General features: G+C 45.3%; 1 long non-coding RNA gene across 1 annotated transcript; it reads left to right on the plus strand.

The window, feature by feature from the left end:
* Positions 1-15085: 15085 nt before the first annotated feature.
* On the plus strand, positions 15086-18727 carry LOC144178943 (uncharacterized). The gene is made up of 2 exons (XR_013324105.1): positions 15086-15473; positions 18631-18727. It is a non-coding gene; the product is annotated as an uncharacterized LOC144178943 (long non-coding RNA).
* The last annotated feature ends 298 nt before the right edge of the window (positions 18728-19025 follow it).

Below are 19025 nucleotides of genomic sequence, written 5' to 3' on the forward strand. Positions count from 1 at the left end.
ATGAAAGCACTCCCTGCATTGGACGCGTTGTCTTTTCTGCTTAATTCGTAGCTCTGCTGCTAAAGACTGAAATGTCGCTTTCAATTTGGAAAGAAAGGGGACGGGGCGAATAAATAAACAAAAACATAAATGCGGAACACTCGTCGGAAGAGGAAACGCCAGACTACACAAACATAAAAAACAGCGGGAAAAAACCGAGCTGCCATGACTGCTTCCTCGCGTGCACCGCCGCAGCTAATCTCTTAAGCACGTTAATTGCATTCCGTGGGGCAAGCAGGCAAAGTTCAGTGGGAGGGCGCAACATTTAATTCGACGTTTGTCACGGAAGAAACCAAAGTCAAGAAAGACAGAGAGACAAAATACTGTTCAAGGCACTCGCCAAACCCAGTAATTGCATCCCTCTGGCGCGAATTGTTACCCGACCAGTCATCCACCTGAAAGTGAAAGCCCAGGCTTCCCGGGCGCGAATCAGGGTCAAATCCGGTCCGAATCAGGGCCGGAGTATTTAGAACGGAACACGAAAAAGGGTCTGAAGTACAAGAAATGTAGTCACTTGGAACCAGTCGGGCTTGTTGGTTATTGTCAAAAATTCACAGCGCAGACACACGAAGGACGAAGAAGAAGAACGTTACACCACAGCGCTTCGGGGGGAGGAGCAGGGGAAAAAACTTTATTTATCATTACCCATCACGACCACATCTGTTGAGTGTACGGCCAGTGTTTTACAACTTAGGAAACACCACGGCACCCTTGAGAGAGGGGTATGGAGAAGGACGTAATAAGTTTGCCAACAAAAATCACTCAGACAATTGAAAGAATGCTAATCGCACTTCAACACCGCTGTGCTCCCTAATTATTTCTTGTCTTGTTTTCGGCCCAAAATTACAGACCTGACTCAACAACTTTCGTTTTTTCTTTGTCAAAAACAATTTTTTCACCTGCCTCACCTGAACAATACGCGGCTACAGACCGGCAGGCTTGCGTCAACGGGCTCGAACAATACAATCTGGAGCAGCTTTAATTAAATTCGCAAGGACCTGACGCCCTCCTTTCCATCTGCGACTGCGCAAGAAAAGCTCGCGACTTAATTTATCTATTTGCATGACTCGGTGATTATTTGTGCTACGCGACTCACAAAACATACAAGACAGAAGAAACATACAGAGCGTTTGGCGGGGGTAACAATGGTGTCGGCATGGAGTTAGTAAACTGGGTCGAATTTAAGCTCTCCAGGTTAGCAGCGTCACTACAATCGATCCGTGTTTGCATATTAGCCAGTACCCTTTATTCTTCAAGCTGGCTGACCACTTTGACCCACTATATGCAGGTGGCGACGGCCTGCTGCGGCATTCCGCACACGTTCCAACGTTCGCCCTATTTCTCTAGCCGAGGTTCACTCCGTTGTCTCAAACAATATTAGAACTCTCCAAAATGAGCAGACATTTTGCCTAGCTGCCATTTGTTCTGCGCAGAGGAGCACTCTAATAAGCTTCGCCCAGCTAAAAGCTGAAAACAAGGCAGAGTAAAGGATGAAAGAGCGGTGTTGCGGAATTCGCTGTTTCACAAGTACACACCATTTTTCCCTAGTTACATTCGATGGTCGGTGACAGAATTCATGAATTAGCATACGTAGTGCTCTGCCTGGCTCTTACCTCGTGAGAAATCGCTATTCTGCAACAGCTGACCAGAAATGAATATGTATACATGCATTTGCACGCCAGTGATTGGATAATCGTAGCCACCAATCTAACAGGCTCCGGCTGTTTGAAGGAAACAAAAATACCTGGACTATGCCCGAGTACTAGTTTATATGCCAAAATCAATCAATAAGACAAGGGACAGGTGCGATGTTCATTATGTAGTTGAGAATGCAAAATGAAGAGTAAATGAAGCATAAAATGAAAGGCAGAGATACTGTTGACCCTGATGCGTGTTGATTTATTTTGAGCCCATTAGGGTTTTGTGGTTGTTTTAGTTCGTGGATTCCCCTGCCATTGCAACCTGCACTGCTGATTTTAGGCTTTCAAGCTTTTTTTCAGTTCGGGTACAAATTAGAAGTTTTATTACGTGGGTTGAACTAGAGCTTCGATGGCCTTCCACCAAGCCCCTCATCATAACAATTAAGGCGCGTTCACACTTGCGACGAAAGCGAGCGAAAGCGACGGAAATTCCGTCGCTTTGTCGTGCGACGACCGTTTTTGGCGAATGGTCGCGACCAATTTTTGTCGTCGCGCGACAAAGCGACAGAAGTCTGGTCGCTTTCGTCGCAGTGTGAACGGGCCTTTAGTTAATTTTCGTCACTGCTGTTACCCCCGCCAAAACACGACCCAGCTCCCGCTAACAGCGGCAACGTTTCCAAACCTTCAGCCGAGGAAAACAGGTTGGCTGTACTATACAACCTAAAAAGCAAAAAAAAAGCAGTAATTTTTGAGGATAACCATCTATGCATCGTCCTGGTTTATTTTACAGTGAAGCTGTCTGTGACTAGCAGCCAGAAGAATATCTCCGAGAACAGAGCGATGTAGAGCAGAATAGTACGCGATAGCAGCGCCACCTTGGGATGCCTACTCAAATCTCCGTAATCGTAACACCGGAATTGTCAAAAAATCCTTAAAAACACGGAAGAAGAGGTCCTCGTTTTTCATGTTTAATTGCAGAGCACTTTAGGGCCACCCCTTGTCGTCGTAGCTCGCTCGATGCACCCAAGTAGAGCCACGTGCACGGCGTTTCGTCATAGCCGCGGTCGTCGCGACTTAACCGAGATGCTTCGAAAGCTAAGCGGTTTATATAGTCATAAGCGTTCTAAACTCGTGAACTATAGGCGTTTGCAATACAATTCCGTGTTTTTTAGCGCAAAGAAAACCGAAGGTATATTTTAGGCAAAATATACGTAAGTAACCGGCAGCGCTCGCGTTCATTTAGTCAGAAATGCTCGTTGGATTGGTTTTAACGATAGTAAGCGACAAAACCGTGGCAGTGCAACGGCAGCACGTGCGGGAGGAAAAGCGAGAACAAAAAGAACAGAACTCCCGCTGGCGCAGTTTCAGGCAGGGGAAATTTGATTTGCATTGGGTTACGGTAGCAGTGAGCGGATAACGGCGCTACAGCCCATTACGGCGAATCACGGCTCTGCACTTCCGACAGCTTTCCCATTGAGTGGGATGGCTTTCATTTTTTAAGTGCGCACTTTATAAGCGACCCCAAACCATCCACCGCCGGCGGCGGCGGCGGCGGCGGCGTCCGCAGTGCTCCTCTATATTTAAAAAAGAAACAGCATCCGGCGCCAGGTTTCGATCCGAGGACTTTGCGGCCGCAGCGCGACGCTCTACCGACCAAGCCACGGACGCGACGCTGATATCAGTGTTAGTGACGCGCCTTATATCTTTAACGCATTCAAACTACGTCGTCAGCGGCGTGCGTTGGCGACTCAGCGGCGTTATAGCGGCTTGATAACTGCGTGGTGTACACGTGATACTACAAACCCGATGGAAGAGATGGAAGAGAAGGCGGCGAGGCGGTGGGCTGCGGGGGCCGCGCGCAAGCGCCGCAAGCGGGCCGACAACCCTGCATTCGCACTTTCACATTCTCCCCCTCGGGGAAATGCGGGGGAATTTTTTTATGTAAGGCGGCTTGCATTGCCCCATTGAAAAAGGTCTCCGCAGCCATGCATTTGTACCTGCAAGTTGAAGCCGACTTTAAGGGGATTGCTGTAAGCTTGGACTTTCTAAGCTGGCTTTGCCACATTGCGTGTTGCACAGTGAAGCATGACCATCTACGGAGGGAGTATGATTACAGAAAACGGCTATAGTTCTCGCGTTATCGACATGATACTGAAACAATTTAAGTGTCGATTAGCCTCTCAGACGAATATACCGTCTTGCCGAGTTCGTGCATTGTCATAATTAGCTCACAGTGAAGTTGTTAACGTTAGAAAATGACTGTCTTCTGTCAATAAATGGACGTCAACGGAGGAAGTATTGTTACAGAAAGCGGCCGTAACAGTGCTTCTAATGGAACTGTCTCAAAACAAATTAAATGACAATTAGCCGCTAAGGTGACTCTAACAATACGCCCACCCGCTTCGCTGTTCATCCTTCTTCACAGAGTGTAAGGGCACTGAATTTTTGTCTAAGAAAAGCTGGTAACGAAAGCCGCATGTCGAGCTTTCTAGCGCCTGCAGGAAACACTTGCTAAATGGAGGAGACGTCCTGAGGGATTGTATCTACGTTCACAAGCTGTTTCTGGCTAATAGCGCCAAGTGGCCGTTTCGACAGGTACAAATGACCTATGCCGTTCTCGTATGTTTCTTTTAGCTTGCATCATTCATCTGAACGTGACGCCCGTACATATTGACCGCCCGTTAATATTAACGCGACCCATTGACGCCGACACACCCATCGAGCGACCGCTGTACGCAATAAACCTTCGTCCCATGTGCCTCGAAGATAGGGTCAAATGGTTGATGCATATCTTCAAAACACGGAATGAGTTTGGTATGACGTGTATACGAGCGGCCGCGTACATACAGGGGCGTTTCTCGACGTCGCTATTTTTAGTTTCTTAGATAATGCACGGCGACTAGCGCGGATACAATTGTCTGAGCATCACGTGTAGTTCAAAAAGCCGGTGCAGCATCTCAAGATCGACCACTCATTCACAACCCCTTTTCGCCGTTGTCGGGGTAGGGGCGGGGGGGGGTGCTCCTATCACTTTTTTGCGAACGATTGCCCTACTGCATAAGAAAGTGCTCCTATCACGAACCGAACACGCTTTGTGTGCATCGCGTTGAGGGACCCTGTGTAGGTTTAGCGCTGTTATGTTCATGTCCGCGGGCTTAAGAATAAGCACATTACCTTTCATTCCATTCAATGTTAGTACGAACTCCTTTTAAAGAATAATTAAACGCACTTTTTGTTGGAACACCCTGATACCAAGCACACATTACGGCTGTAAGAACTGCAGTGGGAGCAAATGTGTTGCGACGTAGAGTGATTCCACCAATATGCGTTTCCGTGTGGCCAAATGCCTTGCAGGGGGAAAGAAGCCGAGAGGTTGAGGTGGAGAAAATACGGCGCCATTAGGATGTGAAGAGGCCTCGCAGCGGCCCTCCTTGACAACAGCACCAAAGGGCCGCATTGGCAGCCTCGTTGAGAATGAGACAATGACGTTGTTTCTTCCCTTTGCTGAACTCCCGTTACCTTGTTGCTCACTTTCGCCGGGAGGCGTATTCCCAAACCATATCCTGTAGGGGCCCAGGCGGACAACACACCCTTCAAAGGGTGACGTCACAGCTTGACGTCACTTTCTCTTCTTGCGCGACTTCATGCGACGTGGATTTTATTTTTCTCGTTTTGGGTGGGGGCCGGTGGTTTCGCTCCGTGCGCGAGGCTGGGGCTGCGGCGCTGGGGAGCTGACGCACATTTAGTAGAAGTTAAAGGCACAACTACGTGCAGCGTACTTTCGGTGTTTTCTCGCGTGGCGACGCGAGCCGACGCGCGAGCAACGCCGATGTCTACGCTCGCCAGATATCGGCGTCGACGCAGCTTGAGAGAGCAGTGGAAAGCTGGCAGCAGCCGTCGGGTTTTACGTCCTTGTCGTGCTTTGGGATCATTCCTTTCAGCAGGAGAGAATCGATTTCTTTTTAATTTGCGGTTATCGGCTGCCTTGAGACAAATTGCAAGCCATTTCTGTTCGAAAGCGCTCATTCATTTGTGGGTTGTTTGGTTTTCATCGGGGAGATCGGGTATTTGCGATAGCTTTTTTTGTGTTAAATAAAGGAGCTCTGGCTACGTCATTTGTAGTATTAGCATGATGGGGCTTGGTTGCAGATTGGTGCGTGACGATCAAGCCTTATCAACGCCAGAATGCTAGCGGCGCATTCCATTCCATTCGTTGCTACCATGGCTTGCGTAGGGAAGACCGAGGTTTTGCGATAGCTTTTCTTGACTCAAATAAGGGGGCTGTGGTTACGTATCGCTTGTAGTAATAGCATAACTGCCCTCGGATCCAAGATGGGTGCGTAAGGAACAAGCGTTACATCGGCTCAAATCTCTCAAACATGACCAAAGCAAAGCACTCGATAATATTTGTTGGCAGCCTCTGTTAGGGTACCAAATTCTTGGGACCCGCGTCTTTTCCTGGCGTGGTCGAGCGGTTGCGCGCTTGTCTGGTGGCGTTTTGTTCTCAAAGTCCATGGTTCGAATCTTGGCAAAACCTCGTTTTTTTGCAATGAGGGTTTCACCGGCTTTTCCTTTTTTTTTTCAATGCAAACAAAGGGGGCCAGAGTGCCTTGCCGTTTAACCTACAAGTGACGTTCGACGGTACCCTCAGTGTCAAGGCAGCCCCGAAATTTGCTTTGCTCACCCTTTGATTTCATGAAGCTGCAGTGGGTACATAACTTCAAGGTTAAATCCAGTAGCAAGTACCGTTGTGATAAGTGCGTCTTAGTTCATCATCATATCTAATTTTGTTCAGATTTGACGGTAATGACACAATTATAAAAACGGATCAACACGCTCGCTGATGTTAACAGCAGATGAGCGAACGACGTACGCGTGTGCTTTCGACCGATTGGGAGCAAACGTTCTCTGCTTCGGTACGGAATCCAAAAGGCCACCGAAGATTAAAAAAAAACATTTTCGTCTTCGCTGTAATGATCGAGATGTTATCTTTCAGGAACGTAAACTATGACCACATGTACGTGAAAAAGCGTCCGCCTGCGCGCGCACTTAGAACACCGCGCCCACCGCTAGCTTAACTAGGAACAGGATGGAAGACGAGCGTCTGCAGGCTTGCAGGAGAGTGCGTAGAGTGAGAAGCGATAACAGGTATGCAAAGGTATATATACTTTGTGCTTCAGCCTCCCAGCGCGTACGTCATGTTCGCGCACGGAGCGAAACCATCGACCGCCGCGAAGCAGCGCGACCACAAAAGACCAAAACAAATTTTTGTCTTTACGTTAATGAGAGTGCTTTCCGGAACGTATAGGTACGAAAAGGATAAAGTCCTAACCACATGGACGCGAAATCACGCGTTGCGCGAGCGTCGGCGTCGTTCGGCGGCAACGCGCAGACACGCGCAATCGCGATTGAAGTAAATCGCGATCGAGTTTTCGAATGTGCTCGACGCACTCCCGCTCAGCTTATTTTAGTAACGTTGCTCCCGCTGCTACACGGCACGTTTCAATCGCGATCGAGAAGTTGCACCGGTTGCATTCGTGCACGCCAGATGGTGCTAACAATCTGGTAACTACGTCTGGTAACTACGCGCGGCCGTTGGTATACGTAACTATGTAAATGTTACCGCACGCTCGCTTGGGTCAAGCTATTTGACACAATTTGTGGCGTTAGTTGAAGTTGTCACCTTCTGTGCCATACTGAGCGGGGACGAGAGTACCGCTGCTTTTGTTCGATCGCGCTTGGAAGCCTCGATAGCGCTTGAGGAGGATACGCGTACTGCCGCTGTTGTCTCTATGGTTTCTTGCAAGGGATATGCACTACCACCGTGTTTTTGTCGGCGTTCCGAAGCGGCAGGACCTCTGCCACACCTTGCTTGGATGACCTAAGGCACACTATGTAGTCACTAAAGTCAATACTAACAAAACCAAAGAAATCACAGTTCTACCATGAAGTTAGAAAAAAATGGCAGAATACGGCTAGTTTGAGCCACTAGAAAGACTGAACACCTTCGGATATAATTGTAAAGCAGCCTCAAAAATTATGCTCTCGACAAAAAAACGAAATCAAAATACAGAACTTTGGTCTTCTAGGCGGGCTGAGTGAAGAGCAGCGACCTATTTGGAAACTGTTAATCCTGTATCGTGATCACAATATGTAAACCCAAGTGGTTGTCGCCGCCTGGATTAGCTTCTTGCCGACATGAGGCTAGATTTTAATCAGTTCTACGGCTCTCTTCCGCGATTTTTGGCAACGGGAAGCTACTTTCTTTACCACTTGTAACCCACGCTTTACTGATAGGCGGTTCACTGATTGTTCACTTGTGGGCAACCAGTGACCAACTAATTGCTCATAAGTCAGTGACCTCTGCACTCTGTTGTCTTAGAACACGATGAAGAGGTAGTGATGAACAGAAAATTATTGGATTCCAAAGTTTGGTATCTTCAGAACAGTTTGCTAACAATTTGTCATACCCAGCTTTCTCGCTCAAAATTACATCCTCTCGGGAACCTAGAGAATCCACTTTAGGAAAATGATATTTGGCAAAAAGCTAGAAGTCAACGTGAAGATTAAAACGCTAGAAGAAGATTTCAGGTTTCTGAATATTTGTTTGTGTAATTCGCTGTCAAATCTAACTCCCCATGCATTTCTATGGGATAGTTCCCATGGCTCAGGAACCCAGTCGCGCAACGTGCGCGACTTCAAACTGTGCACAAAGCAAGTATTCACCCCAAATATTATCTGTGCAAAAGAACTTTTCATTTCGCTAAAAAAGTGCAGAGTAATCACTGTTGAAAGGACTGCCATGGGCGGGAAAGCTGCACATGCCATATTTTATCTACAGTCCCGAACAACGTTTCAAGCTAGTAAAGCGAATAATGGAGCAAAATATTGCTCTGTCATCCTTGAATTAGAATGTTCGTCTGAGGTCGCCAATGCTCCAGATCTGGCACGATGGTTCTGAAAGGATTCATGCGCTGGAAGATGAATTCTCGAAAGGCAAACTCTGCGGCATTCGATTCGCCGACACTCGCGTGCGTACGTCACTTAGTTCGCTGCTCGCTCGCCGATTGTGTATTTTTAGTTCTTAGCGGAACCCAAGTTGGCTCCAATAAACGTTTGTTAAGTGAAGAAACTTGCGTCGTGCTAGGCTGCGTGACGATATTACGTAGCGCTGTTTTACTACTTAATTTCTTCGTCATCCGCACGTAGAAAAAGATTGCGAACATCGTAGGCGAGTTGCATTGGCAAGAAGACAATTCCATAAAAGACAGAATAAAAGAAAGTCGACTATTAACGAGAACAAGCTTGTCACGTCCTCCCTGCCAATTATATCAATAACATTTACCGGCACGAACGCAATGTTACAACTGGAAAATGTTCGAATTCACAGAATTACAATTTCGGGATCATATTTATTTTAAAGCATGATTCAGCCTTGACAAAAAAGAGAGAGAAATTGATCATTACGACCGCTGTCGTCTTGACTGAACAAATAAAAGCAAATACGATACGCCCTCAAAGAATGCGCTCTTATATTTTTTACAGCGACCGCCAATTGCATGCTTGAACAACAATGCAAAAGCTTTAGTTATTAATTTTCACCAATATGAATGTTCCTATTAGCGAGCGTCTATTTGTTGCTGGCAAGTTTGGGCTTCACTCTGCACTCTGCTCGTTCACTGCACAGTTCACCGCACGTTCGCACCGGCGGTGCCAAACAGGTGCAATTGCAGATGCTGTAGTGTTTGCTACATAAGCGGCAGTCTGGCAGCCGCTGCTCCAGACTCAGGTAATCACTCGGCAATGTCGGTTTAACCGCGTTCAACCCTAACAAAACTTATGGCTGAAATTCTATGTGGGTATCACATCCGAGACTCAAAACTCTTATTTTGCGATGGAGCCGTCAACGCTCGGGAGAAATACATTTACCCATACTTTTCGCGTACATTGTTTGCCACGTCGATATCATGTGCTAAAAAGCTTCACTGGTCATCTACCTTCACATAGTGAAATGATTCCAAATTTTTTTTGGAAATGCAGTTATGTATCGCCCCGTTGTTGGTCCGCCAGATTATAGTGTAAAGGTCATGCACCGTATAAGCAAGCTTTTCTGTCAGGTACGATAGAAGTTATTAAAGAAAACATTGTCGCAGGGCAGCGAAAACATTTACCTATTGCAAAACCATCCGGTTCCAAGAAGACACCAGCTGTCATTTTGTGGACTCTGGAAAAACCTTATTAATACAATTTTGTTGATCTACAGCCTGCTTTAACTAGCTGTGCTAATAGAAATATTATGCCAGGCACACAAAGGACGAATGACATTTGTATTAAAATGCTCGTCCAGTCTGCGCATTGAATTTTCTAATACTTATATCGCGTAAATATAGGTTAAGAAACAAAACGTTACTTGCGTAAGAAAAACATTGGTGAGTGGGATTACTACTTGGCAGGGTTCTTTCGGTTTGAGAGTTCTTGTTACATATTTCGGTAAAGGGCGCTACACAAAAATACCAATTTTTGTTTTGTCTCCCCCCCGAAGTGCCTTTAGTTGAATATGCTGCCTGAATTGCTGAGAATGACATTCAATGAAGTAAAAATAGTAGTGACTGCAGCGTATACCTCTTGTTAGCAACTGAACAAAGCGTTAACGTGACGGGGCCTCCCATAACCTCCAATAATAGCGATACTGGTGACAAGACGGTCAGCTACACATACCACATAAACAAATTTTATTTTTGACAGTCAAATTACCTGAATGCCAATCAAATCTTATTCGGAGGTTTTGTAAAAACTGCCAAGTTTTTATTAGTGCAGTGCGTGTGCGAGATTTTCTGTATGAAAATATTTTAAATTCCGTTAGAACGTCAGGATATTGGCCGGCATTATATTAAAACAATAAAAACTGAAAATATTTGATCAACGAAGATAAATGTATATTTGGCGAGATTACTTTGTGTGTGCGTGCTTTTTTTGCTATACGCTTTCCTATTTATCGATCGGAAAAGATATTGTTGAGGGCGTCTTGTTCGTTTACAAATGTATATTATTTTCGTTACGCCGTTGGTTCAGGACCCCATTAATAATACTGTTATTTGTCACCTTGCCTAGTTTAAATTCCCAGTTTAATATCTATAACCGTGAGACTCACTGCCAAACCAGGAAAGTCATCAGCAAACAGTTCCTTACAGGGAACGAAATACATGGGATACAGAAATCCGGCCCGCCACCAAAACGTCAAGATTTCGCGCGGAAACCCCTCGTCGTTACGGGTGTAGGGCCCAAGGAAGGGCACAAATTTGCGTATTCGAAATGAAAGAAAATGTTTTAAACAAAACATCCTTGCGGCTGGAGTTTTCTTGTATTTTTCTATTTAAGGTGAGTCAGTATGCTCTCTCACTGACATTATGAATAGATTTTACTGCAAAAAACCTTTCCCATTATAGGGCACCTTTTATTTTTCCTTTACTTGAAATATTCCTGTGGGCTACAATGCAGACAACCGCACAACGGTCGTGGACATTTGTGAACTATTAAAGAGCCCGCTTCAAGTGATTTATTTATTTTGCCTTCATGGCGTGGGTGTTGGTGGGAACAGAAATCGGTGTGTAATTTCCATAGATACAAATGCTATAGTTAAAAAATACCTATAGCCGAGGATAATTAAGAATTTACTGATGAAATAAACATATGCGGCACGTACCCCGCATAAAGATTCGGGAAGAAAGCTGAAGGTTTATTCACTCGCACCACGTGCACGTTCACCCTTCATGAACGTCCATAAATTCATAGGGAAATTCAGCAGGAAAAAAATGGTACCAGTGAACAAATCACTGTCTGTGGCGATCCTTCCTTCGCCACGTGCATGGAGCGCTCATTTTTTCTCTTTCTACTAAGTCTCAAATGTTGATAACGGCGAATTCCAAAGTGCGTATACATACTAAGTGTGTGGAACTAAAACAACGCTTGCCACGTTTACGCCAAATTTTGCCTTTATGGACTCATTGAACCATTTGTTTGAAGCCCACATCAACATCCACGAGAATTGCGTGTAGAAGATGATGTCTACTTGTACCTGCATAGATACCGAGTTTTTGATACCCTCCTGAAAGGAATTCGACAAAACCTTAAGCACCGCAACGATTGCGGCATCAGCCCTGTCTGTATGTTCTGCTACTCCCTCTTTCTGTAGATAGTCTGTGCAGCGTTCGCGAACATTTAATTCTCAGTGAAATTGTTAAGAAGGTCGTGGCAATAGTATATATTAGCCGCTAAGCCCGGCAGAAGGCTAGGCTCCATGTGGACAAAATGACGATCCCTTGTGCTTTGCTCCCTTTCTCTCTCTCGACGCTGCTGGTTTTGCTATCGGACGCAGCGTAGAGCCCGCCGGATTCCCTATCAGCTGTAATGTAGAAATAAATCTTTATATTTAAAAGCAACCGGTCATTCCTTGCAGATAACTAGAATCATTGAAATTCCAGTCCTCTCATGACTGACAGCACTAGTTAGCAGGTTATCTTGGTATCTTCGTTTTAATTTGTGCAGAACCCTTGGGCTTTCTTGGGAATTCGATTTATTCGCCTTCGATGCACCAAAAACCTGTTCCGTACCAAACGTACCCTTTTGTCCGAAGATTTGAAGCATAAAGGTTTTCTTGTTTCCAGTTTAAATTTTCCCGCGGTTGCAATATCGATTGTTGGGAAGCTTGGCTTTGTGGCCTCAAATGCATAGAGGAACGCCCAAGAATGCGTAGTATATCACAGTTTAACATAAAATGAAAATATTTATAGGTTGTAGTTTAATACCCTTACAAAAATGGATTTTGAGTTTCAATTCTTTTCCTGTTGAGTTTTAATTGAATCAACAGAAACTTAATTCAAACTCAATTGGCTATTGAGATGTGTCAGTAGAAACTCAAAAGGATTTGTATTGAGAAAACGCAATACAAAAGCAATTGACACCAGTCTATTGAAACTCTTTGGAGAACCAATTGACAAAACTCATCAGGCTGAAACGTACACTTTGAAGGGCTATTTTTTTTCAGCGCTGCCCACTGTGTCTGCTGAATTAAGACTACTAGGTTACTTTTATGTTTTTTTATTATACATTAAATTTCTATTGAGTGCAGTCAATAAAAAGTCAACAAGGTTTCAATGGACAAAACTCAACAGAATATCAAATGACTTCGTTTAATTGAAACTCAATAGAGTTTCTACTGACAAAAATCAAGTAAAATTGAGAGTCGAGCTAGTTGGTGCTACGTTGTTTAAATATATACCAGTGTCCTTTTTTGTCCATGTTTTATGGTTCGAGCTTAATTTTCAAAGCTGATAAAACTCCTTAGGCCAGTAGCCTTTACCAGCAGCATCTTCGATTGATTGATTGATTGTAGGGTTTAACGCGCCGACGCAACGCAGACGATGAGGCGCGCCGTAGTGGAGGGCTCCGGATTAATTTTGACCACCTGGGGATCTTTAACGTGCGCCGAAATCTCGCACACACGGGCGTTTTTGCTTTTCGCCTCCATCAGAAAAGCGGCCGCCGCGCCCGGGAATCGAACCCGCGACCTCGTGCTCAGCAGCGCAACGCCTGGCAGCATCTTCGCCCAAATAATAATTATACCTGCTAAGTGGGGAAATAAATTATATTGGACAATTTTTGACTGCATTTCCTCAAATACTGCCGCAACATGCTTTGCACAAAACAATGGAAATAAACATTGACAAAACTCTAGTGACTCATCTCTTCTGGCACGTGACTCCCGCGGAATCGTTTCCTTGCTATAGCAGCGCATTTTCTTCTTTATACCTTAGCACGCATTGACATAATGAGTGAGCAATCTCCACTACTGCTGCTAAGCTTCCGCTTTAGCGGCAGTGGACATATTCGAAGTCAGTCTTCCGGGAAAGTTGGAGCGGAATCATGAAGCATGCATATCTCGCCGGGAAAAAACGGAAAGGCGGGGGGGGGGGGGAGGCTACACATCTCGGGTCCCAGTGCTGGGGACAAAAAAAAGTCGTCACTCCCCCTACCTCTTTTCACACATACAATGCTGTGATACCTTGTGTTCCGGGAAGGTAGGTGGGGAGGAGGTACATTTAAAATGCGATTCAATCTGCTACATCTACAAAAGGCATATGTGACATCGCATCCTAGTGCGATGATTCAGTGTTTTTCTGTGGAGGCACGATACTAACAGCGCTGTTTTGCAGAAATGAATACTTATCTCACAAACCCAAACGCACAAGAATATTCCAGTGACGAAATTGTGCCTATAAATACTAAAAAAAAAACAGCAAAACTTTGGTGTAAATCCCTAAACTTCGAAAAAAGAACAATTAAATTTTTGTACACAGCGACCTTTTAAAACAACCGAACGCAGGCTTGGCCTCATCGTCGTTCACTCGTGAACTTCATTACTCCAGTTATCACTCGCGCACCCCGCCGTGGTCTGAGCCCAAGGACGCGAGTTCTATTCCCCGTCATACATAACTTTCCTTGAGGATACCGTGAACTGTCTATGATAACAACAGTAGAACAGCAATGTGGAATGCAGAGAATTCCACAAGGAGCAAACGCGCATCTACGCTCTATTAAAACAGGTGAAAACAGTTCTTTCACTGCAAAAGAACTCCGTACGCCAGTCCAAGGCGCCGCCGCTCACACGAACTGAACGAACGAACAAACGAAGAAAACAATGAAGAAAGACAAACTGAAGCGCTGATTAACAACTCATCTTTACTGCACAGGGTCACAAAAAGAAAGAACGAGCCTGACACTGCTTCACGCCACTACAAAAAAAAAAAAAAAAAAAAGAGAAACCGAACAAATTAGTGGGCTGGCGTGCCGCTTGTTACACTCCGAACCGCTCTCTCGCTAACGATGTCAACACGTCCGCGGACTACGTTTCTCAAACACAAGCGCCTAGCAAATATCTTGCGCCCGCAAGCAGATCAAGAACTTTGAAGCTGTTTTCAAAGATTGGACTTTCCAGAATTCTTCCGTCCTCTCTCCTGCTGCAGTTCGCCGAAGCGGGCGCCCGGACACAAAAGACGTGCCATCCACCTCCACACCCGGCGATAACCAGTTCTTTTGGTTCCTCTGGCACCCTCCCACGCTAAGCTGAAGTGACCGCGCTGTCACGAATGTCTAGTATGCGGCGTTGCCACTGCCGCCAGTGGCGCTGACAGCCAACATTGCGACCTCGGCGGAGTTCGGTTATCTGCAATATAATATTATTACTGCTGCTAGAGGGGTTGGTAATAATTCTATAAAAAATTATTGTAAATATTAACATAGGACTCACAAGCCGCCGTAGGTTTTTTTGATATCTCGTGTCAATGTTTTCACGCTCAGTTTTCACAAGAATGCGTAGCTGTGGAATAGCCATCGCAAACCGACTTGAAACCAAGCCAATGTCGCTTGGTCGCAATCCCGGATGTGCGGGGTCCGGCGTGGTGCGGTCGTGCGGTCGTTCTCGCTGTTCTGTGCAAATTTATAGCTTTCCTCGTGTTGTTGGCGATTTATGTGCCGTGTGCGAATCTTTTCAACCAGCATCGAAGGTCAGACATTGCAGTGCAGCTGGCGATACATCGAATTTATTGAAGGAAAAGCCATCGTATGCGCTCTTCTACCCCCGGTGAACATCCTTTGTGTGTCGTGTTGTGTTTGTGCGCTGTGATCGTACGGTGAAGAAGCTTGCGAAGTGAGGTGTTACCATCCCTGTTAGCCACGCTTTGGAATCCGTCAATTTCACCATGCTGGGAGCCCCGCTGGGAGCGACGTTGTTATAAGGTAAGTTCATTCTTTCCGAGCGCTCCTGTGCAGTGCGCGTCAGGCTTGTCAAGGGCAAGCGAGCACGCGGCTTCGGAGCATGCTGGCGACATCTGCTGATAGCTGCTGGGTTAGAGATAGCTTGCCATTGCGCGTGCGTGGATCTCGGACAGGCCCTGGCCGGTCGTCGTTCAGCTTTGGCCTATAAAATTTGGAGACACCACCACCCGCAACGGGTGCTTCTTTTCTTCGTGCCAGCCGTGAGCGGTGACGCCGGAGATCAGTGCGTTATTTGACGCGGTGCATTATCACCCCAGGGACTTACGTAATCGCACAACAGGTTCGACCGAAATCCCTGCAGTGAATTCTTGTTGCGTGCTTTCCGTTTGGTGCGCTTGAGATGCAGAAGATTGGCGCTCGTTGCTTTATGCGATTACGTAACTGCCTGCGATAAACGCGTCAAACGGCGCGTCTATCTGGCCTGTCACCGCTCATGGCTGGCACTGGGGAAGACCAGTGCCCCTCGTGGGTGGTGGCGTCTGCAAATAACAGTGGCCCATGCGAAATGACGACCGGCCCGACCCTGTCCGAGATCCGCGCACGCGCAATGGCAAGCTATCTCTAACCCAGCAGTTATCAGCAGATGTCGCCAGCACGCCCCGGAGCCGTGCGCTCGCTTGCCCTAGACAAGCCTGACACACTGTACATTTCATCATGACAAATGTTGTGCAGACCTTCCTGAATGGCGATACTCACGACTTGGTTATTTTTCGGTATATGAACAGTGTTTTTATTCCCGCCGTCTCCAGATCGACCTAAAGGGTATGATTTCACTTCAGCCTTGCAAAAATACTGTACGTAAGTGTAACAAATTGAAGGGGGAGGCTATTGTACCGGCACACAACATTTTGACATCAATCAGTGTTTTATTGTCTTCCGCGCTGCTGTATTGCTTTCGCGTGTTCTATATTTGTATGTATCTTAAGCTAAAGATCTAACAAAATCTTTGAAGGCAATTGACGAAGGAATAAAATCCCAGATGCAGTGCCGCTACAGAACGGAGCAGCAGCCATGAATTACCTAGTACGAAGTGTCATAAAAAAAGAAAGAACACCATGATGAAGATAAATAAAATGTTTGACGAACGAAGTTAACGAAAATGAAAAAAAAATGAAAGAGGTTGAATCGAACAAGTGCCTGTCGGATCAATAACAAACGCACGAATACTGTGCCATGCAAGCACACCTGACAGCGCTAGGCTGAGAGGCAGATCTACCAGTCACAAACAGGATAGTGTGTTCAACCAGTTAGGAGACATGGCGGTAAAATATACTTGCAAGCTAAAGTGCTGGCAGCCAGCAATATATTTGCGTATAATTTGAACGATTGCTTGGAGAAAGAGCGTTCCCTGAGTGCAGAGCAGTGACAAATGTGGCCTAAACCGTATTTCATCCCAGCTAAAAAAATAATGCCCAAGAATATAACAAATTCATTGATTGCTTTTGGAAAATAGAGACTATGTATCCGCAGAAGGTAGGGTTTAAACCCAAAACATCTTTACACAAGTCTGATGTGTTACCTCGGCACCCTAAAGGCAAGCAGACACTTTGGCTTTAAAACCAATGCAGAAAAAAACCTGCTGCGTTAGTAGTAGTTGGAAACAGACTGCACACTGTTGTCATATATTAGTCTTTTACCACTAAGTGCCAATTCTCTCCATGTATCTTTCCGTGAATTTCTCATTTGCCAATTTTTGTCACAGGTGCTAGGCAGCTTGCGCTAGAACATGCACAGGCGTCAAACTTTCAAACTGATGAATACCAGTTTTGACTTAAGCACTTGCTCGACTTGCTAGCGTAAATTGAAATTTGCCATTGCTTCTAATCACAACCTGCTGACTGCCTTTCTCGGAGCAGTTTTGAATAAGTTGGGCTGAATGTGGTGTGAGTAATAGCAAAATCACTGAATAACATTTTGGCTGAATGTGGCATCAGACGTGCCACTGACTGATGCTACACCGGCATTGCGCGAGGGCTTAGTCAATCTGTTTTGACAGATGTTCTGCCTCTAGGAATTACCCAAATGATTGGTCGGCATGGTATCACTATACTGTTTTAGTGCTGCTAGTGTATAGAAAATCTCGCCAAGCAAAGGGATACAAGCTTTTAAATTATTTCTCATTTACAGAAACTGATGTTTTTCCCCTCACCAAACAAAACTGTTTCGTGTTCTCCTTGTGTGTAAACTGGCATTAGACGGCCTTGTTATACTGGTATACCCCTCTGGCATTGTTATGATGAAGGCAAAAATGTGGATATACCCATGTCTCATATGATCCCTTTAAGCTGCTGCTTAGTGCTACTTGTTTGGTAAACGTACTGCAAGGCACACACCATACTTCAGCGTTACAAGAGTGTAAAAGACTGCGAAATTCAAGTTATGTATTTTTCCTGTCACGTTCTTTTTGCCACGTTTTTTTTTCCATCACGGTTCATGTATTTTTTTCCACTAGTCGGTAAGCACAAAGTATTATGTGCTCATCCATTCATAAAGCCATTTGCGATGATTGCCTGATGTAGTAACTTTAGATTACAGTACCATATGATCCTAGTTTTTTTTAATCAAGGCTTGTTTTGTAAACAAGTTCATGCAAGTTGACAATTTTCTAATTTTGTTTTACGAGATTTCAAGCATTAAAATTTCAAAAAACAAAATCCACAGGTTGACAGGTATGCTTTTGCACAGGTTTGGGGTTTCTCCTGTCAGGTAGTGGCTCTACCAGTCTTTATAGGCCTATTTGGATTTCTTTTGGGCCTGAAAGATGTGGAAGACACGATTACGGACCCATGCGGGTGATTTTTTGGCTCCCTGCCGCCTTGAAACATAGTCGTTCCTGTAGATTTCAGGCGCCTTAATGCGGAAGGCATTCAACTAAAGGCATTCCACTCCCTACCAATTGTAGAATTAATTGATGCGGCTAGCTTGGCTTACGGCATTAAAATCTGAGGAAAGCTTATGCATTTGTTGAACTGCTATCTCCCTGCTTTCCAAACATACAAGCCAGGTAACTTTTAAAATAGCCAGGTACTTAAACCAGCATGCTTAATGAGAAGGGATGCAATCATCATTTCGTACTTGACTGGTGCAAACAAACAAGTCTGTTTCTTGTATTTTGCAGGCTACACAGTCAAGTAGGCAAGTGGACCCTGCGAGGCTCCAGCCCTCCCGTGATGCTTTCGTGAGCAATAAAGCAAGCTTTGCCATGCAACACCTCACTATTTCGCCTGCTCATTGGACACCTTGACGACAGTTTTTAGAATGTTTTTGCAATATTGAAGCAGACTTAGTATATATTTAGTACAGTTAACTGGACATTACTATGCAATTGTTGAAATAACTTGACAAAAAACTAACAGGAAATCAAACGGGCTGTCTTGAATATGCTCAGTAGGTTTTCATTTGACATTTCTCAACAGGAACTCAACAGGAGAATGAATAGAGAGTCAACACAGACTCAACTGGAACTCAACAGACTTTTCTCAATAGACTTTCAATTGACACGTCACAACAGGA

This window comes from Haemaphysalis longicornis, unplaced genomic scaffold (assembly GCF_048455015.1).
Source record: "Haemaphysalis longicornis isolate Haplotype H1 unplaced genomic scaffold, Haemaphysalis longicornis Haplotype H1 scaffold_4, whole genome shotgun sequence".
In the NCBI taxonomy this organism is placed as follows: domain Eukaryota; kingdom Metazoa; phylum Arthropoda; class Arachnida; order Ixodida; family Ixodidae; genus Haemaphysalis; species Haemaphysalis longicornis.